Source organism: Platichthys flesus, chromosome 20, assembly GCF_949316205.1.
Source record: "Platichthys flesus chromosome 20, fPlaFle2.1, whole genome shotgun sequence".
NCBI lineage: Eukaryota > Metazoa > Chordata > Actinopteri > Pleuronectiformes > Pleuronectidae > Platichthys > Platichthys flesus.
This window is the reverse complement of record NC_084964.1, coordinates 1,859,645-1,874,563: the sequence shown is the minus strand read 5'-3', so window position 1 is coordinate 1,874,563 and position 14,919 is coordinate 1,859,645. Positions and strand designations below refer to the sequence as shown.

Below are 14,919 nucleotides of genomic sequence, written 5' to 3'. Positions count from 1 at the left end.
ATTTGCTCTGAAGTATCCCTTAATAAGGAGTGTTTTAAGCTAAGACTTTGATCTGCATGCTGGTGCTCAATTCCTAACCTTAAAATCTCCATAGCCCAACGTGGGGCTCGAACCCACGACCCTGAGATTAAGAGTCTCATGCTCTACCGAACTGAGCTAGCCGGGCTTCTTCCGTATAACTTCCCACCACAATAGAAATGTTAGAATGCAAGAAATATGTTTCATGAGAAGTAAAACCCTCTTGTATGAAAACAACCTAGGTCTGAGGTAATGATCAGTTTACAGAATACATTTTACCTTTAATGTTTTTGAGCACAAGTTCCGTGAACAAAAACAACCTGAACCATGTTGTCCAATTATTTCGCAAGAAGATCAAACACACGCTTGTCATTGGTTAGGGATTCAATCTCTTGCAGTTTTCCATTCTAGTTAAGCTAGATAATCTAGACAAATTGATGGGTTCAGTATATATATAATTTTCTGATCATTCGTTGATGTTTGCTTGGTGTGTGAACTCTATGGAATGTATTTGCTCTGAAGTATCCTCTAATAAGGAGTCTTTTAAGCTAAGACTTTGATCTGCATGCTGGTGCTCAATTCCGAATCTCAAAAGCTCCATAGCCCAACGTGGGGCTCAAACCCACAACCCTGAGATTAAGAGTGTCATGCTCTATCGAAACTGAGCTGGCACTTCTTCCAAATAACTTCCAATCATAACAGAATTGTTAGAATGCAAGAAATATGTTTCATGAGAAGTAAAACCCTCTTGTATGAAAACAACCTAGGTCTGAGATAATGATGAGATTACCAAATAAGTTTTACCTTTAATGTTTTTGAGCACAAGTTCCGTGAACAAAAACCGCCTGAACCATGTTGTCCAATTCTTTCGCAAGAAGATCAAACACACGCTTGACATTGGTTAGGGATTCAATCTCTTGCAGTTTTCCATTCTAGTTTAGCTATATAATCTAGACAAATTGATGGGTTTAATATATATATAATATTCTGATCAGCCGTTGATGGTTGCTTGGTGTGTGTGAACTCTATGGAATGTATTTGCTCTGAAGTATCCTTTAATAAGGAGTCTTTTAAGCTAAGACTTTGATCTGCATGCTGGTGCTCAATTCCGAATCTCAAAATCTCCATAGCCCAACTTGGGGCTCGAACCCACGACCCTGAGATTAAAAGTGTGATGCTCTACCGAACTGAGCTGGCGCTTCTTCCAAATAAATTCCCATCACAATAGAAATGTTAGAATGCAAGAAATATGTTTCATGAGAAGTAAAACCTTCTTGTATGAAAACAACCTAGGTCTGAGATAATGATCAGATTACAGAATACATTTTACCTTTAATGTTTTTGAGCACAAGTTCCGTGAAGAAAAACAACCTGAACCATGTTGTCCAATTGTTTCGCAAGAAGATCAAACCAACGCTTGTCATTGGTTAGGGATTCAATCTCTTGCAGTTTTCCATTCTAGTTAGGCTAGAAAATCTAGAAAAATTGATGGGTTCAATATATATATAATTTTCTGATCAGCCGTTGATTTTTGCTTGGTGTGTGTGAACTCTATGGAATGTATTTTCTCTTTAGTATCCTTTAATAAGGAGTCTTTTAAGCTAAGACTTTCATCTGTATGCTGGTGCTCAATTCCTTAACTTAAAATCTCTGTAGCCCAACGTGGGGCTCGAACCCACGACCCTGAGATTAAGAGTGTAATGCTCTATCGAACTTAGCTGGCGATTCTTCCAAATAACTTCCCATCATAATAGAAATGTTAGAAGTCAAGAAATATGTTTCATGAGAAGTAAAACCCTCTTGTATGAAAACAACCTAGGTCTGAGATAATGATGAGATTACCGAATAAGTTTTACCTTTAATATTTTTGAGCACAAGTTCCGTGAACAAAAACCGCCTGAACCATGTTGTCCAATTCTTTCGCAAGAAGATCAAACACACGCTTGTCATTGGTTAGGGATTCAATCTCTTGCAGTTTTCCATTCTAGTTAAGCTAGATAATCTAGACAAATTGATGGGTTCAATATATATATAATTTTCTGATCAGCCGTTGATGTTTGCTTGGTGTGTGTGAACACTATGGAATGTGTTTGCTCTGAAGTATTCTTTAATAAGGAGTCTTTTAAGCTAAGACTTTGATCTGCATGCTGGTGCTCAATTCCGAATCTCAAAAGCTCCATAGCCCAACATGGGGCTCGAAACCACGACCCTGAAATTAAGAGTCTCATGCTCTACCGAACTGAGCTAGCCTGGCATCTTCCTTATAACTTCCCATCACAATAGAAATGTTAGAATGCAAGAAATATGTTTCATGAGAAGTAAAACCCTCTTGTATGAAAACAACCTAGGTCAGAGATAATGATGAGATTACAGAATAAGTTTTACCTTTCATGTTTTCAGCACAAGTTCCGTGAACAAAAACCGCCTGAACCATGTTGTCCAATTCTTTCGCAAGAAGATCAAACACACGCTTGTCATTGGTTAGGGGTTCAATCTCTTGCAGTTTTCCATTCTAGTTTAGCTATATAATCTAGACAAATTGATGGGTTTAATATATATATAATATTCTGATCAGCCGTTGATGTTTGCTTGGTGTTTGTGAACTCTATGGAATGTATTTGCTCTGAAGTATCCTTTAATAAGGAGTCTTTTAAGCTAAGACTTTGATCTGCATGCTGGTGCTCAATTCCTAACCTTAAAATCTCCATAGCCCAACGTGGGGCTCGAACCCACAACCCTGAGATTAAAAGTGTCATGCTCTACCGAACTGAGCTGGCACTTCTTCCAAATAACTTCCCATCACAATAGAAATGTTAGAATGCAAGAAATATGTTTCATGAGAAGTAAAACCTTCTTGTATGAAAACAACCTAGGTCTGAAATAATGATGAGATTACACAATATGTTTTACATTTAATATTTTTGAGCACAAGTTCTGTGAACAAAAACCGCCTGAACCATGTTGTCAAATTCTTTCGCAAGAAGATCAAACACACGCTTGTCATTGGTTAGGGATTCAATCTCTTGCAGTTTTCCATTCTAGTTAAGCTAGATAATCTAGACAAATTGATGGGTTCAATATATATATAATTTTCTGATCAGCCGTTGATGTTTGCTTGGTGTGTGTGAACACTATGGAATGTATTTTCTCTGAAGTATCCTTTAATAAGGAGTCTTTTAAGATAAGACTTTGATCTGCATGCTGGTGCTCAATTCCTAACCTTAAAATCTCCATAGCTCAACGTGGGGCTCGAAACCACGACCCTGAGATTAAGAGTCTTATGCTCTACCGAACTGAGCTGGCCGGGCTTCTTCCTCATAACTTCCCATCACAATAGAAATGTTAGAATGCAAGAAATATGTTTCATGACAAGTAAAACCCTCTTGTATGAAAACAACATAGGTCTGAGATAATGATTAGATTACAGAATAAATTTTACCTTTAATGTTTTCAGCACAAGTTCCGTGAACAAAAACACCCTGAACCATGTTGTCCAATTCTTTCGCAAGAAGACCAAACCAACGCTTGTCATTGGTTAGGGATTCAATCTCTTGCAGTTTTCCATTCTAGTTAAGCTAGATAATCTAGACAAATTGATGGGTTCAGTATATATATAATTTTCTGATCATTCGTTGATGTTTGCTTGGTGTGTGAACTCTATGGAATGTATTTGCTCTGAAGTATCCTTTAATAAGGAGTCTTTTAAGCAAAGACTTTGATCTGCATGCTGGTGCTCAATTCCGAATCTCAAAAGCTCCATAGCCCAACGTGGGGCTCGAAACCACGACCCTGAAATTAAGAGTCTCATGCTCTACCGAACTGAGCTAGCTGGGCTTCTTCCTTATAACTTCCCATCACAATAGAAATGTTAGAATGCAAGAAATATGTTTCATGACAAGTAAAACCCTCTTGTATGAAAACAACATAGGTCTGAGATAATGATCAGATTACAGAATAAGTTTTACCTTTAATGTTTTCAGCACAAGTTCCGTGAACAAAAACACCCTGAACCATGTTGTCCAATTCTTTCGCAAGAAGACCAAACCAACGCTTGTCATTGGTTAGGGATTCAATCTCTTGCAGTTTTCCATTCTAGTTAAGCTAGATAATCTAGACAAATTGATGGGTTCAGTATATATATCATTTTCTGATCAGCCGTTGATGTTTGCTTGGTGTGTGTGAACTCTATGGAATGTATTTTCTCTGAAGTTTTCTTTAATAAGGAGTCTTTTAAGCTAAGACTTTGATCTGCATGCTGGTGCTCAATTCCGAATCTCAAAAGCTCCATAGCCCAACGTGGGGCTCGAACCCACGACCCTGAGATTAAAAGTGTAATGCTCTACCGAACTGAGCTAGCCGGGCTTCTTCCTTATAACTTCCCATCACAATAGAAATGTTAGAATGCAAGAAATATGTTTCATGAGAAGTAAAACCTTCTTGTATGAAAACAACCTAGGGCTGAGATAATGATGAGATTACAGAATAAGTTTTACATTTAATATTTTTGAGCACAAGTTCCGTGAACAAAAACACCCTGAACCATGTTGTCCAATTCTTTCGCAAGAAGATCAAACACACGCTTGTCATTGGTTAGGGATTCAATCTCTTGCAGTTTTCCATTCTAGTTTAGCTATATAATCTAGACAAATTGATGGGTTTAATATATATATAATATTCTGATCAGCCTTTGAGCCGTGGAACGTCACCTCGCTGTGGGGAAAGGAACCGGAGCTTGTGAGGGAGGTGGAGCGCTATCAGTTAGATCTGGTGGGGCTTACCTCCACGCACAGTCTCAGCTCTGGTACCGTACTCCTGGATAAGGGTTGGACTTTATTCTTCTCCGGAGTTGCCAAGGGCGTGAGGCGTCGGGCGGGTGTGGGGATACTCATAAATCCCCGGCTGAGCGCCGCGGTGTTGGAGTTTACCCCGGTAGACGAGAGGGTCGCCTCCCTGCGCCTAAGGGTTGTAGGGGGGAAAACTCTGACTGTTGTTTGTGCGTATGCACCAAACAGCAGTTCAGAGTACTCGGCCTTCTTGGAGACCCTGAATGGAGTCCTGTATGGGGCTCCAGTAGGGGACTCCGTAGTTCTGCTGGGTGACTTCAACGCCCACGTGGGCAACGATGGAGACACCTGGAGAGGCGAGGTGGGGAGGAACGGCCTCCCTGATCTGAACCCGAGCAGTCGTTTGTTATTGGACTTCTGTGCTAGCCATGGATTGTCCATAACAAACACCATGTTCGAACATAAGGGTGCTCATAAGTGTACCTGGTACCAGAGTACCCTAGGCCGAAGATCAATGATCGATTTTGTGATCGTGTCATCTGATCTGAGGCCGCATGTTTTGGACACTCGGGTAAAGAGAGGGGCGGAACTGTCAACCGACCACCATCTGGTTGTGAGTTGGATCAGGGAGTGGGGGAAATTTCCGGATAGACCTGGTAAGCCCAAACGAGTAGTGCGGGTGAACTGGGAACGTCTGGAGGAGGCCCCCGTCCTAGGTATCTTCAACTCAAACCTCCGGCGGAGTTTTTCTGGCATTCCTGTGGAGGTTGGGGGCATTGAGCCGGAGTGGGCGGTGTTCAAAGCCTCCATTGCTGAAGCTGCGGCGGCTAGCTGTGGCCTCAGGGTCTTAGGCTCCTCAAGGGGCGGTAACCCTCGGACACCGTGGTGGACACCGGTGGTCAGGGAAGCCGTCCGATTGAAGAAGGAGGCCTTCCGGGATATGATATCCTGGAGGACTCCTGACTCGGTTGCAGGGTACCGACAGGCCCGAAGGGCTGCAGCTGCTGCCGTGTCGGAGGCTAAGCAGCGGGTGTGGGAGAAGTTCGGAGAGGTCATGGAGAAGGACTTTCGGTCGGCACCAAAGTGTTTCTGGAAGACTATCCGGCACCTCAGGAGGGGGAAACGGGGAACCATCCAAGCTGTGTACAGTAAGGATGGGACTCTGTTGACCTCAACTGAGGAGGTTGTCGGACGTTGGAAGGAACACTTTGAGGAACTCCTGAATCCGAATAACACGCCCTCTATGTTGGAGGCAGAGCTCGAGGTTGATGGTGTTTCATCGTCAATTTCCCTGGTGGAGGTCACTGAGGTGGTCAAACATCTCCGCAGTGGCAAGGCCCCAGGGATTGATGAGATCCGGCCAGAAATGCTAAAGGCTCTGGGTGTTGAGGGGCTGTCATGGTTGACACGCCTATTCAACATCGCGTGGGAGTCGGGTACAGTGCCAAAGGAGTGGCAAACTGGGGTGGTGGTTCCCCTGTTCAAAAAGGGGGACCAGAGAGTGTGTGCCAATTACCGGGGCATCACACTTCTCAGCCTCCCTGGTAAAGTCTACTCCAAGGTGCTGGAAAGGAGGGTTCGGCCGATCGTCGAACCTCAGATTGAAGAGGAACAATGCGGTTTTCGCCCCGGACGTGGAACTACAGACCAGCTCTTCACTCTCGCAAGGATCCTGGAGGGGGCCTGGGAGTATGCCCATCCGGTCTACATGTGTTTTGTGGATCTGGAGAAGGCGTATGACCGGGTCCCCCGGGAGAAACTGTGGGAGGTGCTGCGGGAGTATGGGGTAAGGGGGTCTATCCTCAGGGCCATCCAATCCCTGTACTCCCAAAGCGAGAGCTGTGTTCGCGTCCTCGGCAGCCAGTCAGTTTCGTTCTCAGTGGATGCTGGTCTCCGCCAGGGCTGCGCCTTGTCACCAATCCTGTTTGTGATATACATGGACAGGATATCGAGGCGTAGTCGGGGTGGGGAGGGGTTGCAGTTCGGTGGTCTGAGGATCTCGTCACTGCTTTTTGCAGATGACGTGGTCCTCATTGGCTCATCGGCCTGTGACCTTCAGCACTCACTGGATCGGCTGGTGGCCGAGTGTGAAGCGGCTGGGATGAGGATCAGCACCTCTAAATCTGAGGCCATGACTCTTAGCAGGAAACCGATGGATTGCTTACTCCGGGTAGGAAATGAGTCCTTAGCCCAAGTGAAGGAGTTCAAGTACCTTGGGGTCTTGTTCGCGAGTGAGGGTACTATGGAGCGTGAGATTGGCCGGAGAATCGGAGCAGCGGGGGCGGTATTGCGTTCGCTTTACCGCACCGTTGTAACGAAAAGAGAGCTGAGCCGCAAGGCAAAGCTCTCGATCTACCGGTCGATCTTCGTTCCTATCCTCACCTATGGTCATGAGGGCTGGGTGATGACCGAAAGGACGAGATCACGGGTACAAGCGGCCGAGATGAGTTTTCTCAGAAGGGTGGCTGGCGTATCCCTTAGGGATAGGGTGAGAAGCTCAGCCATCCGTGAGGAACTCGGATTAGAGCCGCTGCTCCTTCACTTAGAAAGGAGTCAGCTGAGGTGGTTCGGGCATCTGGTAAGGATGCCCACTGGGCGCCTTCCTTGGGAGGTGTTTCAGGCACGTCCAGTGGGGAGGAGACCTCGGGGAAGACCCAGGACTAGGTGGAGAGATTATATCTCAACACTGGCCTGGGAACGCCTCGGGATCCCCCCGTCAGAGTTGGTCAATGTGGCCCGGGAAAGGGAAGTCTGGGGCCCCCTGCTTGAGCTGCTCCCCCCGCGACCCGACCCCGGATAAGCGGATGAAAATGAGATGAGATGAGATGATAAGCCGTTGATGTTTGCTTGGTGTTTGTGAACTCTATGGAATGTATTTAATCTGAAGTATCCTTTAATAAGGAGTCTTTTAAGCTAAGACTTTGATCTGCATGCTGGTGCTCAATTCCGAATCTCAAAAGCTCCATAGCCCAACGTGGGGCTTGAACACACGACCCTGAGATTAAGAGTCTCATGCTCTACCGAACTGAGCTAGCCGGGCTTCTTCCTTATAACTTCCCATCACAATAGAAATGTTAGAATGCAAGAAATATGTTTCATGAGAAGTAAAACCCTCTTGTATGAAAACAACCTAGGTCTGAGGTAATGATCAGTTTACAGAATACATTTTACCTTTAATGTTTTTGAGCACAAGTTCCGTGAACAAAAACAACCTGAACCATGTTGTCCAATTATTTCGCAAGAAGATCAAACCAACGCTTGTCATTGGTTAGGGATTCAATCTCTTGCAGTTTTCCATTCTAGTTAGGCTAGATAATCTAGTCAAATTGATGGGTTCAATATATATATAATTTACTGATCAGACGTTGATGTTTGCTTGGTGTGTGTGAACTCTATGGAATGTATTTGCTCTGAAGTATCCTTTAATAAGGAGTCTTTTAAGCTAAGACTTTGCTCTGCATGCTGGTCCTCAATTCCGAATCTCAAAAGCTCCATAGCCCAACGTGGGGCTCGAAACCACGACCCTGAGATTAAGAGTCTCATGCTCTACCGAACTGAGCTAGCCGGGCTTCTTCCTTATAACTTCCCATCACAATAGAAATGTTAGAATGCAAGAAATATGTTTCATGACAAGTAAAACCCTCTTGTATGAAAACAACCTAGGTCTGAGATAATGATCAGATTACAGAATAAGTTTTACCTTTAATGTTTTCAGCACAAGTTCCGTGAACAAAAACACCCTGAACCATGTTGTCCAATTGTTTCGCAAGAAGACCAAACCAACGCTTGTCATTGGTTAGGGATTCAATCTCTTGCAGTTTTCCATTCTAGTTTAGCTATATAATCTAGACAAATTGATGGGTTTAATATATGTATAATATTCTGATCAGCCGTTGATGTTTGCTTGGTGTGTGTGAACCCTATGGAATGTATATCCTCTGATGTTTCCTTTAATAAGGAGTCTTTTAAGCCAAGACTTTCATCTGCATGCTGGTGCTCAATTCCTAACCTTAAAATCTCCGTAGCCCAACGTGGGGCTCGAACCCACGACCCTGAGATTAAGAGTGTCATGCTCTATCGAACTGAGCTGGCGCTTCTTCCAAATAACTTCCCATCATAAAAATGTTAGAATGCAAGAAATATGTTTCACGAGAAGTAAAACCTTCTTGTATGAAAACAACCTAGGTCTGAGATAATGATGAGATTACAGAATAAGTTTTACATTTAATATTTTTGAGCACAAGTTCCGTGAACAAAAACACCCTGAACCATGTTGTCCAATTCTTTCGCAAGAAGATCAAACCAACGCTTTTCATTGGTTAGGGATTCAATCTCTTGCAGTTTTCCATTCTAGTTAAGCTAGATAATCTAGACAAATTGATGGGTTCAGTATATATATAATTTTCTGATCATTCGTTGATGTTTGCTTGGTGTGTGAACTCTATGGAATGTATTTGCTCTGAAGTAGCCTTTAATAAGGAGTCTTTTAAGTTAAGACTTTGATCTGCATGCTGGTGCTCAATTCCGAATCTCAAAAGCTCCATAGCCCAACGTGGGGCTCGAAACCACGACCCTGAAATTAAGAGTCTCATGCTCTACCGATCTGAGCTAGCCGGGCTTCTTCCTTATAACTTCCCAACACAATAGAAATGTTAGAATGCAAGAAATATGTTTCATGACAAGTAAAACCCTCTTGTATGAAAACAACATAGGTCTGAGATAATGATCATATTACAGAATAAGTTTTACCTTTAATGTTTTCAGCACAAGTTCCGTGAACAAAAACACCCTGAACCATGTTGTCCAATTCTTTCGCAAGAAGACCAAACCAACGCTTGTCATTGGTTAGGGATTCAATCTCTTGCAGTTTTCCATTCTAGTTAAGCTAGATAATCTAGACAAATTGATGGGTTCAGTATATATATAATTTTCTGATCAGCCGTTGATGTTTGCTTGGTGTGTGTGAACTCTATGGAATGTATTTTCTCTGAAGTATTCTTTAATAAGGAGTCTTTTAAGCTAAGACTTTGATCTGCATGCTGGTGCTCAATTCCGAATCTCAAAAGCTCCATAGCCCAACGTGGGGCTCGAACCCACGACCCTGAGATTAAAAGTGTAATGCTCTACCGAACTGAGCTAGCCGGGCTTCTTCCTTATACTTCCCATCACAATAGAAATGTTAGAATGCAAGAAATATGTTTCATGAGAAGTAAAACCTTCTTGTATGAAAACAACCTAGGGCTGAGATAATGATGAGATTACAGAATAAGTTTTACATTTAATATTTTTGAGCACAAGTTCCGTGAACAAAAACACCCTGAACCATGTTGTCCAATTCTTTCGCAAGAAGATCAAACACACGCTTGTCATTGGTTAGGGATTCAATCTCTTGCAGTTTTCCATTCTAGTTTAGCTATATAATCTAGACAAATTGATGGGTTTAATATATATATAATATTCTGATCAGCCGTTGATGTTTGCTTGGTGTTTGTGAACTCTATGGAATGTATTTGCTCTGAAGTATCCTTTAATAAGGAGTCTTTTAAGCTAAGACTTTGATCTGCATGCTGGTGCTCAATTCCTTAACTTAAAATCTCTGTAGCCCAACGTGGGGCTCGAAACCACGACCCTGAAATTAAGAGTCTCATGCTCTACCGAACTGAGCTAGCCGGGCTTCTTCCTTATAACTTCCCATCACAATAGAAATGTTAGAATGCAAGAAATATGTTTCATGACAAGTAAAACCCTCTTGTATGAAAACAACATAGGTCTGAGATAATGATGAGATTACCGAATAAGTTTTACCTTTAATATTTTTGAGCACAAGTTCCGTGAACAAAAACCGCCTGAACCATGTTGTCCAATTCTTTCGCAAGAAGATCAAACACAAGCTTGTCATTGGTTAGGGATTCAATCTCTTGCAGTTTTCCATTGTAGTTTAGCTATATAATCTAGACAAATTGATGGGTTTAATATGTATATAATATTCTGATCAGCCGTTGATGTTTGCTTGGTGTGTGTGAACTCTATGGAATGTATTTGCTCTGTAGTATCCTTTAATAAGGAGTCTTTTAAGCTAAGACTTTGATCTGCATGCTGGTGCTCAATTCCGAATCTCAAAAGCTCCATAGCCCAACGTGGGGCTCGAAACCACACCCTGAGATTAAGAGTCTCATGCTCTACCGAACTGAGCTAGCCTGGCATCTTCCTTATAACTTCCCATCACAAAAGAAATGTTAGAATGCAAGAAATATGTTTCATGAGAAGTAAAACCCTCTTGTATGAAAACAACCTAGGTCTGAGATAATGATCAGATTACAGAATAAGTTTTACCTTTAATGTTTTCAGCACAAGTTCCGTGAACAAAAACACCCTGAACCATGTTGTCCAATTCTTTCGCAAGAAGACCAAACCAACGCTTGTCATTGGTTAGGGATTCAATCTCTTGCAGTTTTCCATTCTAGTTAAGCTAGATAATCTAGACAAATTGATGGGTTTAATATGTATATAATATTCTGATCAGCCGTTGATGTTTGCTTGGTGTGTGTGAACTCTATGGAATGTATTTGCTCTGTAGTATCCTTTAATAAGGAGTCTTTTAAGCTAAGACTTTGATCTGCATGCTGGTGCTCAATTCCGAATCTCAAAATCTCCATAGCCCAACGTGGGGCTCGAAACCACGACCCTGAGATTAAGAGTCTCATGCTCTACCGAACTGAGCTGGCCGGGCTTCTCTCATAACTTCCCATCACAATAGAAATGTTAGAATGCAAGAAATATGTTTCATGAGAAGTAAAACCCTCTTGTATGAAAACAACCTAGGTCTGAGATAATGATGAGATTACAGAATAAATTTTATCTTTCATGTTTTCAGCACAAGTTCCGTGAACAAAAACACCCTGAACCATGTTGTCCAATTATTTCGCAAGAAGATCAAACCGACGCTTGTCATTGGTTAGGGATTCAATCTCTTGCAGTTTTCCATTCTAGTTAAACTAGATAATCTAGACAAATTGATGGGTTCAATATATATATAATTTTCTGATCAGCCGTTGATGTTTGCTTGGTGTGTGTGAACTCTATGGAATGTATTTGCTCTGAAGTATCCTTTAATAAGGAGTCTTTTAAGCTAAGACTTTGATCTGCATGCTGGTGCTCAATTCCGAATCTCAAAAGCTCCATAGCCCAACGTGGGGCTCGAAACCACGACCCTGAAATTAAGAGTCTCATGCTCTACCGAACTGAGCTAGCCGGGCTTCTTCCTTGTAACTTCCCATCACAATAGAAATGTTAGAATGCAAGAAATATGTTTCATGAGAAGTAAAACCCTCTTGTATGAAAACAACCTAGGTCAGAGATAATGATGAGATTACAGAATAAGTTTTACCTTTCATGTTTTCAGCACAAGTTCCGTGAACAAAAACCGCCTGAACCATGTTGTCCAATTCTTTCGCAAGAAGATCAACCACACGCTTGTCATTGGTTAGGGGTTCAATCTCTTGCAGTTTTCCATTCTAGTTTAGCTATATAATCTAGACAAATTGATGGGTTTAATATATATAATATATTCTGATCAGCCGTTGATGTTTGCTCGGTGTGTGTGAACTCTATGGAATGTATTTGCTCTGAAGTATCCTTTAATAAGGAGTCTTTTAAGCTAAGACTTTGATCTGCATGCTGGTGCTCAATTCCGAATCTCAAAAGCTCCATAGCCCAACGTGGGGCTCGAAACCACGACCCTGAAATTAAGAGTCTCATGCTCTACCGAACTGAGATAGCCGGGCTTCTTCCTTATAACTTCCCATCACAATAGAAATGTTAGAATGCAAGAAATATGTTTCATGACAATCAATCAATCAATCAAATTTTATTTGTATAGCCCATATTCACAAATTACAATTCATCTCATAGGGCTTTAACAGGGTGTGACATCCTCTGTCCTTAACCCTCAGCAAGAGTAAGGAAAAACTACAAAAAACCCTTTTAACAGGGTAAAAATATGTAGAAACCTCAGAGAGAGCCACATGTGAGGGATCCCTCTCCCAGGACGGACAGAAGTGCAATAGATGCCACGTGCAGGAGAACATCAGCAATAATCAAAGTCTCTAGCAGCATTGATGAAGCACAGTCCATGCTCAGCAACCATCTAGACCACGATCCACCATCCAGACCAGACGCCACTTCAGTCCTCAGTCACCGTCCACCGCCGCCCACCAGGAGGACCCATCACAAGCCACCACTGCGGTCCTGGTCCACCGCCCGTGCCCAATGCCAACGCGACACAGGGTCCGCCACCAGCACCACGATCAGCCCACATGACTCAGAATCCGCCACACTGGATCCAACACCGCGACCCCCGGTGCGCGATCCACAAACCGTAATCCATGGTGCGGCCACAGAGGCCCTGGATCTGCGGGTGATAAAGCAAAGGGATTCCGGGGAAGGGGGATAGGGATGGAGAAGAGGAAGGAGAAGCTGGAAAGAGAAGCTCCGTGTGTCATGTGTCATAAAATAGAACAAGTAACGTTCTGGCGCACTAATTAGCTCTAACTATAAGCTTTATCAAAAAGAAAGGTTTTGAGCCTACTTTTAAACGAACAGATGGTGACTGCCTCCCGAACTGAAAGTGGTAGATTATTCCACAGCCGAGGGGCTTGATGGCTAAAAGCTCTGGCTCCTACTCTACTTTTAGAGAATTTAGGGACGACAAGTAGGCTTGAATTCTGGGAGCGGAGTGCTCTAGTGGGTTTATAAGGTATTAACAGCTCTTTAAGGTATAAAGGCGCTATATTATTAAGGGCCTTGAAGGTGAGGAGGAGAATTTTAAATTCTATTCTAGATTTAACTGGAAGCCAGTGTAGCGATGCTAATATTGGAGAAATGTGCTCTCTTCTCTTTGTTCTCGTCAGGACACGTGCTGCAGCATTTTGGACAAGCTGTAGAGTCTTTAACGACTTCCTGCTGGAGCCTGATAATAATGAATTACAATAGTCCAGTCTCGATGTAACAAAGGCGTGGACTAGTTTTTCTGCATCTTTTTGTGAAAGGACATGTCTAATTTTTGAAATATTACGCAAGTGGAAAAAAGCGGTCCTAGAAATTTGTTTTAAGTGACTATTAAAGGATAAATCAGGATCGAAGATCACTCCCAAGTTCCTGACTGTTTCATTGGAAGCAAGGGCAATGTCGTCTAGCGCAGCTATATCATTAGATAATGCATCTCTAAGGTGTTTTGGGCCAAGTATTATAACCTCTGTTTTGTCTGAGTTTAATAAGAGAAAATTGCGGGTCATCCAGGTTTTTATGTCCTTGAGACATGTTCGAAGTTTAGTTAATTGATTACTTTGTTCAGGTTTTATTGACAAATATAACTGGGTGTCATCCGCATAGCAGTGGAAATTTACCGAGTGTGTCCTGATAATGTTTCCTAGTGGAAGCATATATAATGAGAATAAAATTGGGCCGAGCACAGAGCCCTGTGGAACACCATGATTAACTTTGGTGCGCACAGATGACTCATCATTAATTTGCACAAATTGGGAGCGATCAGAAAAATACGATTTAAACCAGTTAAGGGCGGTTCCATTAATGTTAATTAACTGTTTTAGTCTTTGTAATAAAATTTGATGGTCAATTGTGTCGAATGCTGCACTGAGATCTAACAGAACGAGGACAGACACAAGTCCCTGATCTGAGGCTATTAAAAGGTCATTAGTGACTTTTGCCAAGGCTGTCTCTGTACTGTGATTGGCTCTAAACCCCGATTGAAAGTCTTCATATATATTATTTTCCTGGAGAAACTCACACAGCTGATTGGCTACCACTTTTTCTAAGATTTTAGAAATGAAGGAGAGGTTAGATATTGGTCTGTAATTGGCTAAAACCTCTGGGTCTAGGGTGGGTTTTTTGAGTAGGGGTTTGATGACAGCTATTTTAAAAGACTGTGGTACATAACCTGATGATAATGACAGATTGATAATGTTAAGTAACGAACTATCAATTAGGGGCAGAATGTCTTTAAGTAAGTTGGTAGGAATGGGATCTAAGATACAGGTTGTTGGTTTAGAACCTGAGATTAATTTGGTAAACTGATCACGGGTGATCAGAGAGAAGCTGT

The 14,919-nt window shown here is 42.3% G+C and overlaps 3 non-coding genes across 3 annotated transcripts; all 3 read right to left on the bottom strand.

The window, feature by feature from the left end:
• Window positions 1–92: 92 nt before the first annotated feature.
• trnak-cuu (transfer RNA lysine (anticodon CUU)) lies at window positions 93–166 on the bottom strand. Its single transcript has one exon. It is a non-coding gene; the product is annotated as a tRNA-Lys (tRNA).
• Window positions 167–4,306: 4,140 nt separating this feature from the next.
• On the bottom strand, window positions 4,307–4,380 carry trnak-uuu (transfer RNA lysine (anticodon UUU)). The gene has a single exon. It is a non-coding gene; the product is annotated as a tRNA-Lys (tRNA).
• A 5,494-nt stretch (window positions 4,381–9,874) lies between these two features.
• On the bottom strand, window positions 9,875–9,948 carry trnak-uuu (transfer RNA lysine (anticodon UUU)). The gene has a single exon. It is a non-coding gene; the product is annotated as a tRNA-Lys (tRNA).
• Between the last annotated feature and the right edge of the window lie 4,971 nt (window positions 9,949–14,919).